Source organism: Lithobates pipiens, unplaced genomic scaffold (genome assembly GCF_037356315.1).
Source record: "Lithobates pipiens isolate NorthernLeopardFrog02 unplaced genomic scaffold, aLitPip1_a1.2 Scaffold_75, whole genome shotgun sequence".
Lineage (NCBI taxonomy): Eukaryota > Metazoa > Chordata > Amphibia > Anura > Ranidae > Lithobates > Lithobates pipiens.
Genome location: NW_027507898.1, coordinates 1253589 through 1278217, shown reverse-complemented (window position 1 = coordinate 1278217; position 24629 = coordinate 1253589). Strand labels below are relative to the sequence as shown.

Genomic DNA, 24629 nt, shown 5'->3' with positions numbered 1-24629 from the left:
TAGTGCCCTGTCATTGGAGTCAGTGGGAGAATACTGCCCCGTCATTGGAGTCAGTGGGGGAATAGTGCCCTATCATTGGAGTCAGTGGGGGAATAGTGCCCCATTATTGGAGTCAGTGGGGGGAATAGTGCCCCATTATTGGAGTCAGTGGGAGGAATAGTGCCCCATTATTGGAGTCAGTGGGGGAATAGTGCCCCATTATTGGAGTCAGTGGGGGGAATAGTGCCCCATTATTGGAGTCAGTGGGGGAATAGTGCCCCATTATTGGAGTCAGTGGGGGGAATAGTGCCCCATTATTGGAGTCAGTGGGAGGAATAGTGCCCCATTATTGGAGTCAGTGGGGGGAATAGTGCCCCATCATTGGAGTCAGTGGGGGAATAGTGCTCCATTATTGGAGTCAGTGGGGGGAATAGTGCCACATCATTGGAGTCAGTGGGGGGAATAGTGCCCCATCATTGGAGTCAGTGGCAGGAATAGTGCCCCATCATTGGAGTCAGTGGGGGAATAGTGCCCCATTATTGGAGTCAGTGGGAGTAATAGTGCCCCATTATTGGAGTCAGTGGGGGAAATAGTGCCCCATTATTGGAGTCAGTGAGGGGAATAGTGCCCCATTATTGGAGTCAGTGGGGGGAGTGGTACCCCATTATTGGAGGCAGTGGCAGGAATAGTGCCCCATCATTGGAGTCAGTGGGGGAAATAGTGCCCAATTATTGGAGTCAGGAGGGGAATAGTGCCCCATTATTGGAGTCAGTGGGAGGAATAGTGCCCCATTATTGGATTCAGTGGGGGAAATAATGTCCAATTATTGGAGTCAGTGGGGGAATAGGGCCCCGTCATTGGAGTCAGTGGGGGGAATAGTGCCCAATTATTTGAGTCAGTGGGGGGAATAGTGCCCCATTATTGGAGTCAGTGGGAGGAATAGTGCCCTGTCATTGGAGTCAGTGGGAGAATACTGCCCCATCATTGGAGTCAGTGGGGGAATAGTGCCCTATCATTGGAGTCAGTGGGGGAATAGTGCCCCATTATTGGAGTCAGTGGGGGGAATAGTGCCCCATTATTGGAGTCAGTGGGAGGAATAGTGCCCCATTATTGGAGTCAGTGGGAGGAATAGGGCCCCATTATTGGAGTCAGTGGGGGGAATAGTGCCCCATCATTGGAGTCAGTGGGGGAATAGTGCTCCATTATTGGAGTCAGTGGGGGGAATAGTGCCCCATTATTGGAGTCAGTGGCAGGAATAGTGCCCCATCATTGGAGTCAGTGGGGGAAATAGTGCCCAATTATTGGAGTCAGTGGGGGAAATAGTGCCCCATTATTGGAGTCAGTGGGAGTAATAGTGCCCCATTATTGGAGTCAGTGGGGGAAATAGTGCCCCATTATTGGAGTCAGTGAGGGGAATAGTGCCCCATTATTGGAGTCAGTGGGGAATAGTGCCCCATCATTGGAGTCAGTGGGGGAATAGTGCCCCATCATTGGAGTCAGTGGGAGGAATAGTGTCCCATCATTGGTGTCAGTGGGAGGAATAGTGCCCCATGATTGGAGTCAGTGGGGGGAATAGTGCCCCATTATTGGAGTCAGTGGGGGGAATAGGGCCCCATTATTGGAGTCAGTGGGAGGAATAGTGCCCTGTCATTGGAGTCAGTGGGAGAATACTGCCCTATCATTGGAGTCAGTGGGGGAATAGTGCCCCATTATTGGAGTCAGTGGGGGGAATAGTGCCCCATTATTGGAGTCAGTGGGAGGAATAGTGCCCCATTATTGGAGTCAGTGGGGGGAATAGTGCCCCATCATTGGAGTCAGTGGGGGAATAGTGCTCCATTATTGGAGTCAGTGGGGGGAATAGTGCCCCATCATTGGAGTCAGTGGGGGGAATAGTGCCCCATTATTGGAGTCAGTGGCAGGAATAGTGCCCCATCATTGGAGTCAGTGGGGGAAATAGTGCCCAATTATTGGAGTCAGTGGGGGAATAGTGCCCCATTATTGGAGTCAGTGGGAGTAATAGTGCCCCATTATTGGAGTCAGTGGGGGAAATAGTGCCCCATTATTGGAGTCAGTGAGGGGAATAGTGCCCCATTATTGGAGTCAGTGGGGAATAGTGCCCCATAATTGGAGTCAGTGGGGGAATAGTGCCCCATCATTGGAGTCAGTGGGAGGAATAGTGTCCCATCATTGGTGTCAGTGGGAGGAATAGTGCCCCATGATTGGAGTCAGTGGGGGGAATAGTGCCCCATCACTGGAGTCAGTGGGAGGAATAGTGCCCCATCACTGGAGTCAGTGGGAGGAATAGTGCCCAATCATTGGAGTCAGTGGGAGGAAGTGATCCATCATTGGAGTCAGTGGGGAATAGTGCCCCATCATTGGTGTCAGTGGGGGGGAATAGTGGCCCATTATTGGAGTCAGTGGTGGGAATATTGCCCCATCATTGGTGTCAGTGGGAGGAATATTGCCCCATCATTGGAGTTGGTGGGAGGAATAATGCTTCAAGGGCAGGATAAAAGCAAGCAAAGGGCCACATCTGGCCCCAGGGCTGCAGTTTGGTGACAACTGTAAGGCCCCTTTTACACGACTGACCCGCTTGGATCCATTTTCAGTCAGATCTGAGCCGGCCACTCATTGACTCATATGGGCAGGCGGATGTCAGTGAAGATGTGTCCGCTGACACCCACCTGCCATCCGACCTGACAAGATCTGCTCAAAACAGACAGATGGCGATATGTTTGCCATCCGTCCAGCGGATCAGATGGGATTGGATGAGAACGGTTACGCAGTCCATTTTCATCCGATGTGCCCATAGAGAACAGCGGGGCTCTGATAGGTCCATCCCTGCACAGGGAGCGGAGACAGACCTGTCATCTGCCGGCTCAGCGAGGATCAACGGAGCGATCCCCCACTGAGCTAGCGGAGCCCATCCATCCGATTCGTCCCGTGTGAAGGGGGCCTAATAGTTAAGGGTTTGAAAAAAATGTATAGAAAATGTATACATGTAAATGTATAAATATTTAACATCTTTCCTCTATACAGCATACTTCTAGCAGTTTTATAGTAATTGATGTTTTGAGAAAAAAAACAAAAAAAACAAAAAAAAAATTGTATGAATGTATAAGTATAGTAATAACAGATATTTTCTTTTTAGACTGGGTATTTTTATAAAAAAAAAAAAAAAAATACTAAACATGCCTATACTTACCTGCTCTATGCAATGGTTTTGCACAGAGCAGCCCCTCTGGGTACCCCCCACTGGCACTCCAGGACCCTCCTCTTCATCAGGTGCCCCCACGGAAAGCCGCTTTCCCTGGGGGCACCTGTGCGTGCTCACTCCCGAGACTCGCTGCTGCATCTATTGACACAGAAAGCGGGACTCTGGCCACCGCGCACCCCCATGTCATCGGATTTGATTGACAGCAGCTGTAGCCAATCGCTCCCACTGCTATCAGTCTGTCCAATGAGGAGAGAGACAGCGGTGGAAGCTGGATCGGATGGGCTCAGGTAAGGAAAAGGGGGGTTGGGTGGGCGGCTTCAGCAGAGAAGGTCCTTCTCCTTAGTACATAGAGTGCATTAAGGTGATAAAACTTAGGGCTTTAGAAGCACATTTAGATAGCCATACACTGTAAGATTTGGAGAGGTTGAAGGAAAGAAAACGACTGATTAGGAGAGAGCAGATCGCACACACAGATTATAGGACGAGGCCTACTACAAACATACATCCAACATTAGAAAATCGATGACTAGCATCCAGTAGGGTAGCTTAGTGTAGTTTAGTGTAGGTCCTGCCCTAGAAGAGTCTACCTTGTCGTGGTGGGCAGGCTTGGAATCTATTGGTCAAAAGTATGTTAGCGAATGGGAGAGAGGATCACTAGATCGTCACTTCTGACCAATCGATTTCACCAAAGGACTCTTGGTTTAATCAGAGCACATGAAAAAAGTTCATGAATCAGGTTTACATCCACTTTACGATGAAAGGAGGCTCCAGGCCTCAAGACAACCTTGTCCATACAAGTTTTATACAAGACAATATTGCTAGCACTCACCTCGCAGACATGATGGCAATAAGGAAGGCCACCTTGTGAAAGTTGGCTGGGGATACACTTTAAAGTGGAGCCTACAATCCTAAAATGACCCCCCCTACATGCACTCACAGCCCCCACCCCCCTCTGTATAGTAAAATGCTATTCTTCAGTTAACTTTTTTCATACCACTCTCCTGGGATACCACATCATGTATCCTAGGAGGCTACAGGAGAAGGGATCCGCAGCATCTGATAGGCAGATGTGGCGTGCATCATCTGGAGGGGTGGGGGCGGGGCTTGTGCCTGAACCCAGAAGAGGCAGCCAACTCTCAATGACCAGGATGGCAGCATGGGACCCAGGATGTGACAACTGAGTAGCGGATCGCAGCAAGACAACACTGGATTGTCTGGGCAGAGACAACCCAGCATAAGAGGGACTTAAAACAATGTTATATATATAACCATATTATCTATAGCAGCTTTTATCAGCCAGGATGTCCAGGCACCCTGGGGCACCGTGAGGTTTCTTCAGAGGTGCCTTGGCAAAATGCCTGAAAATTGCCCCAAAATTGTATACAAGCCAGCATGTGGATAAAGCTGCCTTTCAGCCACAGGTTTCCATTGTGCACCATTACAACCTTCTTGAGGGCACTTTAGCTGAGTGATGGAGAAAATTTGAGGGAAAAGAGAAACCTTGGAATCCTAGTCAATACCAGTTTATAAAAGATGATTTGCTTTGGAAGAATAAATCCCCCCCTAATGTTGGGGGTCCTACATGTGTGGATGCTGCTGTGTTATGCAAAACTATTAGAATAGTTTTTACCTTTTGAAATGGGGAGCCCCCAGACTGTCCATATTTTTTAAAGGGTGCCTTGACTGATAAAAGTTTGAAAAATAATGATCTATACAATGAAAAGACTGAAAAGATTGTTCAATGTGCCATATATTTAATTGCCATTAACAATCAGGCCGCCTTCACACCTGGCCGACACATTGTTTTGTTTTGGTGCATTTGTTGTGTGACAGCATAGGGCAGCCAGCGCCAAAGTAGCTCCTGTACTTTTTTTTCAGCGGAGAGCCAAGCATATTTTGTCACAAGACTGCTACCCGGGTTTGGGGTGACATTGAGGGTCTGTTCACACAGGAAAGGGGCGTTCTGTGCACATTTCCTGCATGGGAGGGGAACACGTTTCACCTGCGGTCTCTTTTTATTTGTTTGATTTTTAGTTGATGATATTGATTAGGAGGTGATCATGGATTTTGTAAAGGGTGCTGCCTTTCAAGACGAATACGAATTGTATAGATTGATGTGTCATTATAAAACTTGACCACTAGATGGAGATGGATTATCCACTCTGAATTAAAGTGATAGTAAAGTCTTTTATGACATTTTTACCTATAGGTAAGTTTATAATAAAGCTTACATGTAGGTAATAGGAATATATAATAAATGTGCACTGTTTAGGAGATATTCCAGTGAGCAGCAGCCAGTGATGTCACCAGCGCATGTACTTTGAAGAAACTGAACATTGGTGCCATTCCTTCAGAGCTCTGTGCTGAGGCTCCCGCACGAATGCGCTGGACTGACATTTTTGCAGCTACCGCATCCAAATTGCAATAGTGTGAACCCAGCCGTAGCCTCCCTGGCGGTATGATTATGTCAGATCTTTGCGTCTCAAAGCAGTACAATTATTTTGCATAGAAATTTGGCGATTTGTGTTAGGAATAACACACTTAAATCTGTCCAAACAAGAGTCTAGTAGACATCCCAGGTATGATGAAGTTTGAAACACAAACTTATAATATAATAAATATAAATAATTCTAAAAAATAATAATATGATAGTAATAAAATTAATTTCCACATAATTAACTATCACTCAATTTTGCAAGTGTTCTAATTTACTATTGCCGTTTTCTAGCTGGTCTAAAACCACTTTTGACATAAAGGCACACTTTTTGGTTGCTATGGACAATTTCCAGTTTCCAGGCAGTATTTATAATACAAAAAGAATCACTAAAAAAGAGTGTATATCCTCTGATGGGGAATTAAATAGGGTTACTGGCAATAGGTAATAGTACAAGAGTAGAAGAGATTAGAGTCTTTCTACTATTACCTATTGCCAGTAAACTATTTAAAATCCCATCAGAGGATATACACTCTTTTTCAGGGATTCTTTTTCTATTGTACTAGAGATGTGGGTTCACTGACAATCAAGTCTCATACAGGGGCGACACCACTCCTCTGTAGTGATGGCCAAACGGTTCGCCCGGAGGTTGTTTCGTGGCGAATTTCGGCTGTTCGTGGTCCGCCCGATCGCCGGACTATTGCCGCCGTTCGCCGGGCGGGCTTCTGTGTTTACTGTGTAAAAGAACTTTGACCTATGATGACACATCCATCATGGGGTACAGGCAGGCATGTACTGGCCATCGGGACTACCGGGAGTTTCCCTGTGGGCCGATGGCTCAGTGGGCCACTCTGATGTAAGGGGGTTGGTGATGGGACACTCTGATGTAAGGGGGTGCTGATGGGACACTCTGATGTAAGGGGGTGCTGATGGGACACTCTGATGTAAGGGGGCTGGTGATGGGACACTCTGATGTAAGGGGGCTGGTGATGGGACACTCTGATGTAAGGGGGCTGGTGATGGGACACTCTGATGTAAGGGGACTGGTGATGGGACACTCTGATGTAAGGGGACTGGTGATGGGACACTCTGATTGTAAGGGGACTGGTGATGGGACACTCTGATGTAAGGGGGCTAATGATGGGACACTCTGATGTAAGGGGGCTAATGATGGGACACTGATGTAAGGGGGCTAATGATGGGACACTCTGATGTAAGGAGGTGCTGATGGGACACTGATGTAAGGGGACTTGTGATTGGACACTCTGATGTAAGGGGGCTGGTTATGGGACACTCTGATGTAAGGAGGGGCTGGTTATGGGACACTCTGATGTAAGGAGGTGCTGATGGGACACTCTGATGTAAGGAGGTGGTGACGGGACACTCTGATGTAAGGGGGTGCTGATGGGACACTCTGATGTAAGGGGGCTGGTGATGGGACACTCTGATGTAAGGAGGTGCTGATGGGACACTCTGATGTAAGGGGGCTGGTGATGGGACACTCTGATGTAAGGGGGCTGGTGATGGGACACTCTGATGTAAGGGAGTGCTGATGGGACACTCAAACTGTAAGTGGGCCGGTCTGGATGAAGTCCAGGGCCACATTTCTGTCCCAGTCCAGCCCTGGGTACAGGACAGCCAATTGAGACATTACAGCACATGGACACTTGGACATTCCCCCTAACTTATAAATAGACCTGATCCGGTGGCCATTTTACGTTCTTTCTTCTGTCACTATAGGGAGAGGTTGCTGTGTGGAGCAGGGAGAGATTGCAGTGACCCAAATCGCTAGCTATTTGGTACACAAAAGTTCTTTTCAGGACTGGTATAGGTGTTAGGTGTAGTTCAGGATATAGGTTTGAGGCACTGCTGTGCTACTGATTGTTGCAGCAGCCTGAGTGTCTTTTGTCAGTTTAGAGAAAGGGACAGGACGGTGTGTGCTGCAGGGACAGTCAGTTTAATCATTAGCTGTTACTATCAGGTCCACAAAAGTACTATTCAAGTTATTGTTCCAGCAGCCTCTGTTTTGTCAGTTTATATAGGGACAGGCAGGAAGCTGTGTGTGAGGCAGTGAGGGTCAGTTTAATCAGTAGCTGTTACTATATTAGGTCCACAAAGGTTCTTTTCAGGACTGGTATGGTAATAGGCTTGTGCACGTATAATATTCTTTCCTCCAAATATAGAAAGAATATTATACTTGACTGCTGCCCTTCTGCTGCAGTCTGCTAATCAGTCACAACCTACTTGTTCCACAAAGGTCCTTATAAGGACTGGTAACTTGGTCTAGGGTGCTAGAGTACATAGGGTTGAGTGAGGTACAGTCTGCTATTCTATAAGGACTGGTATAGGTCCACAATACATAGGGTTGAGGTGCACTACTGCTGACCGCTGCCCTATACTGCAGCAGTCCTTCATCAGTATAGGGACTGACGTACAGCCTGCTAATCAGTCACACACAACCTACTTGTTCCACAAAGGTCCTTATAAGGACTGGTAACTTGGTCTAGGGTGCTACAGTACCTAGAGTTGAGTGAGGTACAGTCTGCTATTCCGTAAGGACTGGTATAGGTCCACAATACATAGGGTTGAGGTGCACTACTGCTGACCGCTGCCCTATACTGCAGCAGTCCTTCATCAGTATAGGGACTGAGAGTTTTGTCACAGGGTCATTTAAAAAATGACAGGCAGAGGAAGAGGCAGGCCCTTCCGCAGGGGTAGGGCAGGAGCAACAGGCTTGATCCAAAGTGGGAAGTTGCAGAAGGTGTGTTCAATTCATTTAAAGGACGCACCAGACTTGGTTGAGTGGCTCACTCAGCCTTACTCTTCTGCACCCTCCTCATCCTCTCGATCTGCACCCTCTTCTTCACTCTCTGCTATGTGCACCCCCAAAGACACTACCACCAACAACACCACCACCTCCACATACCTTCCGCTTGAGTCACAGGAATTATTTTCCGATCCATATCAAGACATTTCTGATGCGCAGCCACTCTTGGTATTGGATCAGGAAGAGGAAGTAGCAACAACTGCTACTCAGCAGTCTGACGCCAGTACCCAGATCAGCCCAAGGAGGAGGTTGGTCCCCGGTGTTGCTGCCTACTTCGAGATCTCTACTTATAGCGGTGGGGAAGGTGACGTCGATGATGACATGTCTAGTGATGTCACGTGGGTGCTCACAAGAGAGGAAGAGGAGGGGAGTTCGGAGGGAGATATGGACCAGCAGATAGGGAGGAGAAGCAGGAATAACTTGCATTGCGCAGGAGGGACAAAGCAGACTGCAAATGTATCAGGAGCGAGTCATCGACCATGTACGGTCACATCTGGCGCTCCCAGGACACCGGCACATGGCTCCGCAGTGTGGGCTTTTTTTAACGTGTCCGCTGCTGACAATAGCGTTGCCATCTGCAATCTTTGCAGTCAACGCATTAGTCACGGTATGCCCAACACTCACCTAGGGACGACCGCCTTAAGAAGGCACATGAGCAGCCATCACCGAGCCCAGTGGGAGCAACGGAACACACAAAGCCACACTCCAGGCTCTCACCGTCCAGCCTCGTCTTCTACTTCTCCTTCTCCTCTCTCCTCACAATTGTCCTCCACTCCACCTTCCATCACGCCAAGCTCACGTTTTTCTGCAAAAAGGCAGGCTTCCGTGGGCCTAACGTTCAAGCGTAAAAAAATGATGACGCCCAATGGTTGACGGCTGGCTTGTCAGAACTTATAGCTCGCCAACTACTGCCATATAAACTGGTGGACTCGGAGGCCTTTCGCAAATTTGTGGCCATTGGAACACCACAATGGAAGGTCCCAGGAAGGAAGTATTTCTCACAGAAGGGCATCCCAGAGCTATATGGCCATGTTCAGCGGCAAGTGAATGTATCTATGGCACACAGTGTCGGTGCCAAGATACATCTGACCACAGACACGTGGTCTAGCAAACACGGGCAGGGAAGGTATATCACTTTTACTGCCCACTGGGTGATCCTTCTGACGGCCGTCAAGTATGTAACCCGTGGCACCTGTGTAGATTTGGTTTTACCGCCACGGATTGCATGCAGGCCTGGCTCTTCTTCTCCTCCTCCTCCTACTCCATCCTCCTCCCTCTCCTCCTCGGCTGACTCCTCCTTTTCTGCTGCTAGCGTCTCTTCCGCTGCGCCGCCCAAGCTCCCCAGAACCTATTCGACATGCCAGGTGAGACGTTGCCATGCCGTGCTGCGTCTGTTGTGCCTGGAAGCCAAGAGCCACATCAGGCCCGGCACTCCTTTCAGCTTTGCGTTCACAGGCAGATCAGTGGCTAACACGTCTCAATTTGACAGTTGGTAAAGTGGTGTGTGACAACGGTGCCAATCTGCTTAGCGCATTGAAACAGGGCAAAATCTTAAACTTGGTCGTGCAGCGATTCATTGTCAATTACCCTGGGGTCCAGGACATCTTGCGGCAGGCAAGGAAAATCTCGGCCCATTTCAGAAGATCTTACACGGCCATGGCTCGCCTTGCTGACATTCAGCGGCGACACAATCTGCCTGTCAGACGTCTTATTTGCGATTGCCCGACGCGATGGAACTCAACCTTCTATATGCTTGATAGGCTGCTCCAGCAGAAACGTGCAGTTAACGTCTACATGTATGAACAGGTTCTGGGGAGCTGGGTTTTTTTTCACCTCGCCAGTGGCTGCTATAGCACGACGCATGCAGACTTCTGCGCCCATTTGAGGAGATCACCAAACTGGTCAGTCGCAGCCATGGCGCCATCAGTGACATGGTACCTTATGCCTTCTTTATGGATTGTGCATTGTGTCGTGTCATTGATCAAGCTGTGGAGGAGCAGGAGCGGGAAGATGAGGAAGTCGCAATGCTGGATGAATTCCCAGAGGGGGCTACTCTATCTGAGACAAGTGAACAACAGGAGTCTGAAGAGGAGTCAGAGGAGGATGGTGCCGGGGCGGATGAGGAGGAGCAAGAAGAGCATGCTTTAAACCTTTCTGGGATCCCTGTTGTGCGTGGATGGGGAGAGGAGAATGAAGAGGACGACATTATCCTGGATGATGAGCAGGAGCCACGCCACCACACCGCTTCCAGTTTAGTGCAAATGGGGGCCTTCATGCTCCAGTGTTAGCGCCTAGACCGTCAGGTGTCCGACTACATCGGGTTAACGGCCGATGTGGACGCTCTGAGGAGTGATGAACCCCTGGACTACTGGGTGGGCAGGCTTGACCTCTGGCCAGAGCTTGCCCAATTTGCAGTCAAACTGTTGGCTTGCCCCTCGTCCAGTGTCCTGTCCGAAAGGACGTTCAGCGCAGCAGGGGGGATCGTGACCGATAAGCGTACTCGCCTAGGTCACGACAGCGTTAACTACCTCACATTTCTAAAAATGAATGAGGCATGGATCTCGGAGGAATTCAACACATGTGACCAGTAGACCATGTATATGTCTATAAACAATTTTTTTAATCGAGCACACAGACCTTCTTTCTTCATTTGGCTCAATTCCTTGTCCAAAAAAAGCACACCGTACTATATGCCCGTACCCTCCTCTTTGAAGAGGTTGAGCGGCGTCATATTTCTACTGGGGCTGCTTATTATGAGGGGCTCCCACCATCCCTGTGCTGTGCTGACTTCCTCCTGGGGCTGCTTATTATGAGGGGCTCCCACCATCCCTGTGCTGTGCTGACTTCCTCCTGGGCTGTACCTCTGCTGTGCATATTATGAGGGGCTCCCACCATCCCTTTGCTATGCTTATTATGAGGGGCTCCCACCATCCCTGTGCTGTGTTGACTTCCTCCTGGGGCTGCTTATTATGAGGGGCTCCCACCATCCCTGTGCTATGCTGACATCCTCCTGGGGCTGCTTATTATGAGGGGCTCCCACCATCCCTGTGCTATGCTTATTATGAGGGGCTCCCACCATCCCTGTGCTGTGCTGACTTCCTCCTGGGGCTGCTTATTATGAGGGGCTCCCACCATCCCTGTGCTATGCTGACATCCTCCTGGGGCTGCTTATTATGAGGGGCTCCCACCATCCCTGTGCTGTGCTGATTTCCTCCTGGGGCTGTACCTCTGCTGTGCATATTATGAGGGGCTCCCACCATCCCTGTGCTATGCTCATTATGAGGAGCTCCCACCATCCCTGTGCTATGCTCATTATGAGGGTCTCCCACCATCCCTGTGCTATGCTCATTATGAGGGGCTCCCACCATCCCTGTGCTATGCTGACTTCCTCCTGGGGCTGCTTACGGCGCAGGTGTCAGTGCTGTATATCACGGTGCTGATGTCAGTACTCTCTATCAGGGTGCTGGTGTTAGAGCTTTATGTCACACTGCTGATGTCAGTGCTCTCTATCACGGTGCTGCTGTCAGTGCTGTATATCAAGGTGCTGGTGTTAGTGCTTTATGTTACGCTGCTGATGTCAGTGCTCTCTATCACGGTGCTGCTGTCAGTGCTCTCTATCACGGTGCTGGTGTTAGTGCTTTATGTCACGCTGCTGATGTCAGTGCTCTCTATCACGGTGCTGTTGTCAGATCACTCTATTACGGTGCAGGTGTCAGTGCTGTATGTCACGCTGCTGGTGATCATCTCCTGCACCCTCTTCTTGCCTACCCTGACCTTCCCTCTCCTCCATTGCCTTCATGCGCTCCACAGTCCTGAATTGTCACAAGAATTTCCCATATAAAAAAAGAATGCTTGTAGTTGTCGATCCCAGATTCACCTCATACATGTGTTATGTCATTGGCCATGTGGTGGGACTATGTTTGCACAGCTATTAATTATTTTGTGGCTGCAAATTTGACCTGTATGTTTGCAAAGTTCGCCTCCCATTGAAGTCGATGGGGCCCGCCGTGAATGTTCTGATTCGCGAACTATCGGCCACGTTCGCGGTCCGCATTCACGAAAACGTCCCGTTGGAAGTTTGTCCATCACTACTCCTCTGTATTTATAATATAAAACTGCATGGAGGGCACTGGACAAAGCACTAGGGACAAAAGGGATGTGAAATCATTTCATACAGTGATGTAATCATTAAGATTACAGTGTACTGTATGTATTATGATTTTTCACATTTTTGAATTTGCCGCTTGGCTCTACCCCCATGCGCCGCTCGCAGGGAATGGAGCCCGGCACACAGAGGCATTGGGTGGAAGACACAGACACAGCGGGGGGGATATTGCAGGATCCTGGGGACAAGGTAAGTACACTGCACCAGGATCCTGCAATGCAATCCCGATTGTGGCTCGGGGTTACCGCTAATGGTGCGGAAATTTAACCCCGAGCCACACTCAGGGAAACCGCCAGGGAGGTTAATGAGAAGTTCACTTCAAATAAATAAATGCAATTTTTTTTGCCTTTTGGAGCCTGGAAAACATGGCACCAGCGATCAGCAGATTGCTGATACCATGCAGGTCTCCTGCAGACTGTCAGTGTAAGCTGTTTGCCTTGTACATCGTACAGCCAGGCAGTTTCACACTGACAAGAAGACTCAATGAACTACCATAGCACTGAACAGCGCAGTGGTAGATCATTGAGAACTGCAAACCAACAGCCGCAAAGGATGGCGATGCTTGTAGATCATTCACACACACAGAGTCCTGTGCTGTGAATGAATAATGCAGCCGTGTGAGCAGAGCCCTGTGCGGCCGCACTGTTTTCAAAAAGTGACAGCTAGTATAGGGAACTTCTCCCCATGCTGCTGCCAGAGGGAGAGGAGGGAACGGTGAATGGCTGCAGCAGTAGGAACATGTTACATGTTTCACCTTAAAAACGGATGGAACATGTAACACGTTCCCAAAGGTGGATTTATCCTTTAAAGAATCTTAAAGACACAGCGCAACATACAGTGCCTTGCGAAAGTATTCGGCCCCCTTGAACTTTTCAACCTTTTGCCACATTTCAGGCTTCAAACAAAGATATCAAATTTAATTTTTTTGTGAAGAATCACCAACCAGTGGGACACAATTGTGAAGTGGAACAAAATCTATTGGATTTTTGAAACTTTTTTAACTAATAAAAAAATGAAAAGTGGGGCGTGCAAAATTATTCGGCCCCCTTGCGTTAATACTTTGTAGAGCCACCTTTTGCTGCGATTACAGCTGCAAGTCGCTTGGGGTATGTCTCTATCAGATTTGCACATCGAGAGACTGAAATTCTTGCCCATTCTTCCTTGCAAAACAGCTCGAGCTCAGTGAGGTTGGATGGAGAGCGTTTGTGAACAGCAGTTTTCAGCTCTTTCCACAGATTCTCGATTGGATTCAGGTCTGGACTTTGACTTGGCCATTCTAACACCTGGATACGTTTATTTGTGAACCATTCCTTTGTAGATTTTGCTGTATGTTTGGGATTATTGTCTTGTTGGAAGATAAATCTCCATCCCAGTTTCAGGTCTTTTGCAGACTCCAACAGGTTTTCATCCAGAATGGTCCTGTATTTGGCTGCATCCATCTTCCCCTCAATTTTAACCATCTTCCCTGTCCCTGCTGAAGAAAAGAAGGCCCAAACCATGATGCTGCCACCACCATGTTTGACAGTGGGGATGGTGTGTTGAGGGTGATGAGCTGTGTTGCTTTTACGCCAAACATATCGTTTTGCATTGTGGACAAAAAGTTCGATTTTGGTTTCATCTGACCACAGCACCTTCTTCCACATGTTTGGTGTGTCTCCCAGGTGGCTTGTGGCAAACTTTAGACAAGACTTTTTATGGATATCTTTGAGAAATGACTTTCTTCTTGCCACTCTTCCATAAAGGCCAGATTTGTGCAGTGTACGACTGATTGTTGTCCTATGGACAGACTCTCCCACCTCAGCTGTAGTTCTCTACAGTTCATCCAGAGTGATCATGGGCCTCTTGGCTGCATCTCTGATCAGTCTTCTCCTTGTCTGAGCTGAAAGTTTAGAGGGACAGCCAGGTCTTGGTAGATTTGCAGTGGTCTGATACCCCTTCCATTTCAAAATGATCGCTTGCACAGTGCTCCTTGGGATGTTTAAAGCTTGGGAAATCTTTTTGTATCCAAATCCGGCTTTAAACTTCTCCACAACAGTATTACGGACCTGCCTGGTGTGTTCCTTGGTCTTCATGATGCTCTCTGCGCATTCAACAGAACCCTGAAACTATCACAGAGCAGGTGCATTTATACAGAGACTTGATTACACACAGGTGGATTATATTTATCACCATCAGTCATTTAGGACAACATTGGATCATTCAGAGATCCTCGCTGAACTTCTGGAGTGAGTTTGCTGCACTGAAAGTAAGGGGGCCGAATAATTTTGCACGCACCACTTTTCAGTTTTTTATTTGCTAAAAAAGTTTAAAATATCCAATAGATTTCGTTCCACTTCACAATTGTGTCCCACTTGTTGGTGATTCTTCACAAAAAATTAAAATTTAATATCTTTATGTTTGAAGCCTGAAATGTGGCAAAAGGTTGAAAAGTTCAAGGAGGGCGAATACTTTCGCAAGCCACTGTGTATATATATATATATATATATATATATATATATATATATATATATATATATATATATATTAGACATGTGCGATTAGTTTCGTACGAATCTCAAATTCTTACGAATTTCCAAAAATTCGTACGTTCGGGAGGATCCGAAATACGAATTGCCGTGCGTCCGAATTCTGTACGGAATACGAACTTTTGTTTACGAATTCCGGATTTCGGACGACGACTCGGTCATTATGCTTATTATGACTTGTAAAAGACTTTTGTGATAGAAGTCAATGTAAGTTGCCTGAAGACATCAGTGAAGCACTTTCCTCCTCTCTGGGCAGGCTGCCAAGAAAAGATCAACGTGATACAATGTTTCTTCTTCAATGGGCTGAACTCTGTGTGTAGAAGTTCTCAGTTTACCCATTTAAAGACTAAATCTTTTCTGACACTTGTTGCTTACTAGTAAAAATCCAGTATTTTCTGCTAGAAAATCACTCAGAAGTCCCAAAAATTATATATATATTTTTAGCAGAGACCCTAGGGAATAAAATAGCGGTTGTTGCAATATTTAATGTGACGCGGTATTTGCGCAGAGGTCTTTCAAACGCAAGTTAGCCCTTTTTTTTTCGGTCGACCTCTAGAGAGCACTGACATTAGCAGCGTGACATACAGCAATGACACCTGCACCGTGATAGAGTGATCTGACACCAGCACCGTGATAGAGAGCACTGACATCAGCAGCGTGACATAAAGCACTGACACCAGCACCGTGATATAAAGCACTGACACCAGCACCGTGATATACAGCACTGACACCTGCACCGTAAGCAGCCCCAGGAGGAAGTCAGCATAGCACAGGGATGGTGGGAGCCCCTCATAATAAGCAGCCCCAGGAGGAAGTCAGCATATCACAGGGATGGTGAACTTTGCAAACCTACAGGTCATATTTGCAGCCACAAAATAATTACTAGCTGTGCACACATAGTCCCACCACATGGCCAATGACATAACACATGTATGAGGTGAATCTGGGATCGACAACTACAAGCATTCTTTTTTTATATGTGAAGTTCTGAAAATTCAGGAATCTTGAGACAATGGAGGCGAGGGAAGGTCAGGGTAGGCAAAGAAGAGGGTGCAGGAGATGATCACCAGCACCAGCACCGTGATATAGAGCACTGACACCTGCACCGTGATAGAGTGATCTGACACCAGCACCGTGACATAACACATGTATGAGGTGAATCTGGGATCGACAACTACAAGTATTCTTTTTTTTATATGTGAAATTATGAAAATTCAAGAATCTTGAGATAATGGATGCGAGGGAAGGTCAGGGTAGGCAAAGAAGAGGGTGCAGGAGATGATCACCAGCACTGTGATATAGAGCACTGACATCTGCACCATGATAGAGTGATCTGACACCAGCACCATGACATAACACATTTATGAGGTGAATCTGGGATCGACAACTACAAGCATTCTTTTTTATATGTGAAATTCAGAAAATTCAGGAATCTTGAGACAATGGAGGCGAGGGAAGGTCAGGGTAGGCAAACAAGAGGGTGCAGAAGATGATCACCAGCACCGTGATATAGAGCACTGACACCTGCACCGTGATAGAGTGATCTGACACCAGCACCGTGACATAACACATGTATGAGGTGAATTTGGGATCGACAACTACAAGCATTCTTTTTTTATATGTGAAATTTTGAAAATTCAGGAATCTTGAGATAATGGAGGCGATGGAAGGTCAGGGTAGGCAAAGAAGAGGGTGCAGGAGATGATCACCAGCACCAGCACTGTGATATAGAGCACTGACACCTGCACTGTGATAGAGTGATCTGACACCAGCACCGTGACATAACACATGTATGAGGTGAATCTGGGATCGACAACTACAAGCATTCTTTTTTTATATGTGAAATTCTGAAAATTCAGGAATCTTGAGATAATGGAGGCGAGGGAAGGTCAGGGTAGGCAAAGGTATCAGGAGCGAGTCATCGACCATGTACGGTCACATCTGGTGCTCCCAGGAAACCGGCACATGGCTCCGCAGTGTGGGCTTTTTTTAACGTGTCCGCTGCTGACAATAGCGTTGCCATCTGCAATCTTTGCAGTCAACGCATTAGTCGCGGTAAGCCCAACACTCACCTAGGGATGACCGCCTTAAGAAGGCACATGAGCAGCCATCACCGAGCCCAGTGGGAGCAACAGAACACACAAAGCCACACTCCAGGCTCTCACCGTCCAGCCTCGTCTTCTAGTTCTCCTTCTCCTCTCTCTTCACAATTGTCCTCCACTCCACCTTCCATCACGCCAAGCTCACGTTTTTCTGCAAAAAGGCAGGCTTCCGTGGGCCTAATGTTCGAGCGTAAAAAAATAATGAAGCCGGATAACCCTCTTGCCCAACGGTTGACGGCTGGCTTGTCAGAACTCATAGCCCGCCAACTACTGCCATATAAACTGGTGGACTCGGAGGCCTTTTGCAAATTTGTGGCCATTGGAACACCACAATGGAAGGTCCCAGGAAAGAAGTATTTCTCACAGAAGGGCATCCCAGAGCTATATGGCCATGTTCAGCGGCAAGTGAATGTATCTCTGGCACACAGTGTCGGTGCCAAGATACATCTGACCACAGACACATGGTCTAGCAAACACGGGCAGGGAAGGTATATCACTTTTACTGCCCACTGGGTAAACCTGACGGCCGTCAAGCATGTAACCAGTGGCACCTGTGTAGATTTGGTTTTACCGCCACGGATTGCACGCAGGCCTGGCCCTTCTTCTCCTCCTCCTCCTCCTACTCCATCTTCCTCCCTCTCCTCCTCGGCTGACTCCTCCTTTTCCGCTGCTAGCGGCTCTTCCGCTGTGCCGCCCAAGCTCCCCAGAACCTATTCGACATGCCAGGTGAGACGTTGCCATGCCTGTTGTGCCTGGAAGCCAAGAGCCACACTGGTCCGGCACTCCTTTCAGCTTTGCGTTCACAGGCAGATCAGTGGCTAACACCGCTCAATTTGACAGTTGGTAAAGTGGTGTGCGACAACGGTGCCAATCTGCTTAGCACATTGAAACAGGGCAAAATCACATACGTGTCATGCATGGCACACGTCTTAAACTTGGTTGTTCAGTGATTCCTCGTCAAATACCCTGGGGTCCAGGACATCTTGCGGCAGGCAAGGAAAATCTCGGCCCATTTCAGAAGATCTTACACGGAACTGAGATGGAACTCAACCTTCTATATGCTTGTTAGGCTGCTCCAGCAGAAACGTGCAGTTAACGTCTACCTGTATGAACTTTGTGGCATAACAGGTTCTGGGGAGCTGGGGGGTTTTTCACCGCGCCAGTGGCTGCTATAGCGCAACGCATGCAGACTTCTGCGCCCATTTGAGGAGATCACCAAACTGGTCAGTCGCAGCCATGGCGCCATCAGTGACATGGTACCTTATGCCTTCTTTATGGAGCGTGCATTGCGTCGTGTCATTGATCAAGCTGTGGAGGAGCAGGAGCGGAAAGATGAGGAAGTCGCAATGCTGGATTAATTCCCAGGGGGGGCTACTCTATCAGAGACAAGTGAACAACAGGAGTCTGAAGAGGAGTCAGAGGAGGATGGTTCCCGGGGCGGATGAGGAGGAGCAAGAAGAGCATGCTTTAAACCTTTCTGGGATTCCTGTTGTTGTGCGTGGATGGGGGGGAGGAGAATGAAGAGGGCGACATTATCCTGGATGATGAGCAGGAGCCACGCCACCACACCGCTTCCAGTTTAGTGCAAATGGGGGCCTTCATGCTCCAGTGTTTTAATAGGGACCCCCGTATAAAAAGCATAAGGGTCAAGGACCAGTACTGGGTGGCAACGTACTTAGACCCCCGGTACAAACACATAATGGCGGAAATGTTACCGCCGTCACAGAGGGCTGGCAGAGTGGAGCATTTCCAGGCCTTGCTTCGAGAAATGCTGCATTCTGCTTTTGCGTGCGCTGGCAGAGGAGCAATTCCCACTCCCAGAGAAGGAGTTGCAGGTACCAATCCAACAGCGCCTGCAAGAAGAGGCCGGTTTGAAGAAGTGTTGGTGACTTCGGATATGAGGTCATTCTTTCAGCCGACCCAATCGACAGGTGTCATCCGGATCCAGCATCAGGGAACGCCTAGACCGTCAGGTGTCCGACTACATTGGGTTAACGGCCGATGTGGACACTGAGGAGTGATGAACCCCTGGACTACTGGGTGGGCAGGCTTGACCTCTGGCCAGAGCTTGCCCAATTTGCAGTCAAACTGTTGGCTTGCCCCTCGTCCAGTGTCCTGTCCGAAAGGACGTTCAGCGCAGCAGGGGGGATCGTGACCGATAAGCGTACTCGCCTAGCTCACGACAGTGTTAACTACCTCACATTTCTAAAAATGAATGAGGCATGGATCTCGGAGGAATTCAACACATGTGACCAGTAGACCATGTATATGTCGATAAACAATTTTTTTAATCTAGCACACAGACCTTTTTTCTTCATTTGGCTCACTTCCTTGTCCAAAAAAAGCACACCGTACTATATGCCTGTACCCTCCTCTTTGAAGAGGTTGAGCGGTGTCATATTTCTACTGGGGCTGCTTATTATGAGAGGCTCCCACTATCCCTGTGCTGTGCTGACTTCCTCCTGGGGCTGTACCTCTGCTGTGCATATTATGAGGGGCTCCCACCATTCCTGTGCTATGCTTATTATGAGGGGCTCCCACCATCCCTGTGCTATGCTGACATCCTCCTGGGGCTGCTTATTATGAGGGGCTCCCACCATCCCTGTGCTATGCTGACATCCTCCTGGGGCTGCTTATTATGAGGGGCTCCCACCATCCCTGTGCTTTGCTGACTTCCTCCTAGGGCTGTACCTCTGCTGTGCATATTATGAGGGCTCCCACCATCCCTGTGCTATGCTCATTATGAGGGGCTCCCACCATCCCTGTGCTATGCTCATTATGAGGGGCTCCCACCATCCCTGTGCTATGCTGACTTCCTCCTGGGGCTGCTTACGGTGCAGGTGTCAGTGCTGTATATCACGGTGCTGATGTCAGTACGCTCTATCACGGTGCTGGTGTTAGAGCTTTATGTCACGCTGCTGATGTCAGTGCTCTCTATCACGGTGCTGCTGTCAGTGCTGTATATCACGGTGCTGGTGTTAGTGCTTTATGTCACGCTGCTGATGTCAGTGCTCTCTATCACGGTGCTGTTGTCAGATGACTCTATCACGGTGCAGGTGTCATTGCTGTATGTCACGCTGCTGATGTCAGTGCTCTCTATCACGGTGCTGCTGTCAGATGACTCTATCACGGTGCAGGTTTCATTGCTGTATGTCACGCTGCTGGTGATCATCTCCTGCACCCTCTTCTTTGCCTAACCTGACCTTCCCTCTCCTCCATTGCCTTCATGCGCTCCACAGTCCTATATTGTCACAACAATTTCCCATATAAAAAAAAGAATGCTTGTAGTTGTCGATCCCAGATTCACCTCATACATGTGTTATGTCATTGGTCATGTGGTGGGACTATGTTTGCACAGCTATCAATTATTTTGTGGCTGCAAATTTGACATGTAGGTTTGCAAAGTTCGCCTCCCATTGAAGTCAATGGGGCCCGCCGTGAACGTTCCGGTTCGCGAACTATCGGCCGCGTTCGTGGTCCGCGTTCGCGAAACGTCCCGTCGGAAGTTCGTCCATCACTATTCACCAATAGGTGGGGACTCTCATTCTGCCAGTTCATTTTTAGGATTCATACTTATTGACTACCATGAGGCTCCATAGATTTATTGTCATAGTGCATACACTAGCATTGCCCTACAGGGGACATGAATTTATGTAAGGGCCTACCCTTAAACATTGACTGGAATATGCATGGCACCTAGACATTTACACTTTTAGTCTTTCCTTTGGTGCACATATTCTACAACCTTTCCTCCGTTGAATAGTCCTTTCCTCGCAGAATGTAGACACTGCATGCAAAACATAAAATATTTCCGTTCTGTTCTGTACTTACACATATTCAGCTGCCTCACAAAACTTGCCATGTTATTGTGCTTGAAGTACTTGGGTAGAACTTCCTTTGCAAACCTGCCTTGGTCAAAAACATGAAAACTGGTGCCATTCTGCAAGAGAGAATTTGGAATATATTTAATGGTGCCGGGAACAAAATAATCTGAAACTGAAAAGAATAAAAGAGTAGTATTCCCTACTAGAAAGGAGGTAGGCCGGCAATACAATAGAACATTTGAACCCAGGGGCAAGGGCATTGCACAGCAAACTGTGAACATATTTATTGATGAATAAGTATTAATTCCACGCTAAGGGTCTATAATCTGAAATCTGGCTGCTGCCTTACCTCAACTTCCCCACCTGTAGGTGGAGTCTATAAAGGTAAGTCTAAAAGAGAGGTATGTGTGGTGCTGCCCAATACTAGTGTCTATTTTATTAAATAAATAAATTCATGTGCATGGTGCCTTTAACTTAGTGCTAATAAAACTATGTGTTCTAACTGATTTGTGTCACTTATTTATACCATGTTACCCTTTTAGTAGCTAAATAAATAAATAGCTAAATTGAGTGAACAAATTTATGCCTGCTGTCCCTTTAAATGCTGCACTGAATGAAAAGTGTGTGTTGTTGTTCAAACTACATTTTCCCAGTTGTAACACATTTAATAAATACAATTAATACTGGTAAATGTTCAATATGAAAGTACTCTCATGCCCATTAAACAAAAACTTATGTACAACAAAACAATTTAAAGGTCCATAAAGAAATGTAAAAATCATTAGTCCATATAAACTCTTCCAATCCAAAATGGATGGTGCTTAAGCATTCATGCATGTACAAGCGGCTGGTGAATAGGTGAAATCACTCGTGCTCCCCCCTCCAGGTCTGTGCTCACCACCAGATGGTTAAGCCCCAACAGGGGTCAAAGGAACCAAACATACTGTAGATGCTCCAAATCCCTTTGGATGGTATCTGATATCTCATCCTCCTCTTCACAGTATATAGTCAGTGGATGTGCTCATATGGATGGGTGAACAGAAAACGCATCTCGTAGCGTAATTCAGTTTTTACATTTATTCTTATAAAAGACAAAAACTCACTTATATGAAAGAGGGAAGATAAAATGCATGCAATATACAATGTGGCCAGGATGCCCTGAGGATACTGAAAGTGCCGCGATGACGCTCCAAGCCCTGCCCTACACGTTTAATCAGAGTGACGCTATAAGGAGCTTGTGAGATAGATTAAAGTAATAAATGGGTTTACACTAGAGTTCTCTATTTTATATTTATATATATATATATATTAAGATGCTGTGCTCTCAAGCGGCACTTGATCTCCTGGAAGCGGGATCTCCTCCTCTGTACGTCGCTGGAAAAATCCTGGAACACTGCCACCTGGTTGTTTTCCACTTGAATATTTCTCCTTTCTCTGGTTAATCGCAGGATTTTGTCCCGGTCTCGGAAGTTCAAAAACGTAGCTATAAACGTGCGGGGAGGAGCTCCGGGCGGTAGGGGTCTCATCGGAATGCGATGGACACGTTCCACCGCAAACATAATGGAGAATACCTTCCTGCCATAGGTCTTAATCAGGAGGGATTCCAGGTATTCTGCTGGGTCTGTACCCTCCACTCTCTCCGGGAGACCAATGAATCTGAGGTTGCACCTCCTCAAGCGGTTCTCCATATCATCTTGGTGGGAGTGCAGTTGTTGAATTTGCCGCTGCATATCCTCCGTGGCGTGTCTCAACGGGTGGATGAGGTCCTCCGCCGTCCCTATTCTCGTTTCTGTTTCTGTGACTCTGTCCTTTAGTTTGGAGAGGTCTTGTCGGAGCAGGAAGATGTCAGTCTTTATATCATTAATTTTGGCCGTCAGCGTACCCTGCAACGCCGCTATGGCGTCTAACACCTTGGCTGTATCAGGTGCATGTTGTCTCTCACCCGCGCAAGTGCCCGCGCCATCTTCGGCCTGTTGCTCCGGTTCCAGCCGGCGGAACTGAGCCAGTTTGTCCGTGGTCCGAGTGTTTCGTTTCGGCGGAGACATGTTCCCCGTTTGGTCCACTCGGGTATGAGGCAGTATGTGGTGTCTTACAAAGACCAATTAACGTGCAGGATAGCGATCAGGAGAATCGGCGCTGGGAGCTCACTCTACCCATGTCTTACTCCATTGCTGGTCAGGCCACGCCCCCCGCCAAGCATAGGTTTATATGAGCATCATCCGTAAATGTGTGTGATGCATAATGATGAAGACTGTGAAATGATGGTGTGGAACCGGAGAAAAAAAAGCAAGAAAACGAACTGAATCATGAGAAAAGATCATGTTATGAAAAAGTGAAAATAAAAATGGAGCGAAGAAAGTAAAATGGGCAATAAAAATAAATGTCAAAAGGGAAAACGTGATGTGAAATAAAGTGTTTTATATATGAAAATATTTGTAAAAAATATAAGTAATAAGTATGTGTTGTGTAAAAACAAAAACAACAACTCTGTTGTCCTCATCAGAAACATCATGTAGGACATGTCCTACATGTAGGATATGGACAGCATATAGGGGAAAAAGTCCCTAATATTTCTATATACTCCATGACGTAAAAAAAAGGGAGGTAAAAGAATGGGGAAAGAAATGGAGGGGAAAGGGAGAGGATGGGGAAAGTGTGTGTGTATGTGGGGGGAGAAAGAAGGGGGGGGGGGAGGGAGGGGAAGGAGAGAAAATGGAATATATACGGGGGAGGGGATATCATTCATAATAATGACTGACTTTGTACTCATAATTTAATGCCTTTGGAATACATGTGTCCAATTTGAATATCCAATACACTTCTCTTTTGCAGAGCAGAGGAAACCGGCCCCCCTCAAGCAATGGTGTCCACACATTCTATGATTTGAACTTTGAGGGATCTGGTGTCCAAATCATGTCAGAATCTGAAATGTCTAGCAAGATTGATATTTTTGTTTATAATGAATAATTGTTTGCACAAGAGATAACTGTATGAGGAGTTCCAGTAAAACGTCAACTTGAGCAACGGGTAGCATTAAACTTGAAAAAGCCTGTGGTATGCAGTCAGGTATGCATGGGTTGTTTAGACATGCTAGGAGAGATTAGATTGCCTAATGTTAGAGTCTTCCTAACTACGAACTTGATTTCTTTCGATAGAAAGGTCTTAAATCCAGGATCTTCATGAAGGATGGGTAGGTATTTGGAAATGATATGCTTTGTTATGGTACTGGTTACTGTAACATGTTGAAAAAAAACAAAGTTGCAATACTGTCTGTCATGATTTTGTTCTTCCTCTCTTCTAGCAGGTTCTGTCGAAATAGATTAGTAACAGATTTGTGAGCTTTTTTGATTACGTTTGTTCTAGCCACGTTCGTGGAACATTGCTTCCCTCTCAAAATCCCCAGCTGAAGAACAATTCAGTTTTAAACAGTTTTAAACAAATAAATTGACATTTCGATATAGTATGAATAACATGCCCAGGGTGGCAGCTTTATGCATAAAGTATTAAATTCTTCGATGTTGGCCTTCTATATGCAGTTCCAGTTACTTGATGTTGT

At 47.2% G+C, this 24629-nt stretch overlaps 1 long non-coding RNA gene across 1 annotated transcript in view; it reads right to left on the bottom strand.

The window, feature by feature from the left end:
• The window catches only part of LOC143959449 (uncharacterized), a 35123-nt gene extending 12965 nt beyond the window's left edge, over positions 1–22158 (bottom strand). Inside the window, exon 1 of the long non-coding RNA XR_013270235.1 lies at positions 21081–22158. This is a non-coding gene — a long non-coding RNA (uncharacterized LOC143959449). The remainder of the gene's footprint in view (positions 1–21080) is intronic.
• Positions 22159–24629: the final 2471 nt, after the last annotated feature.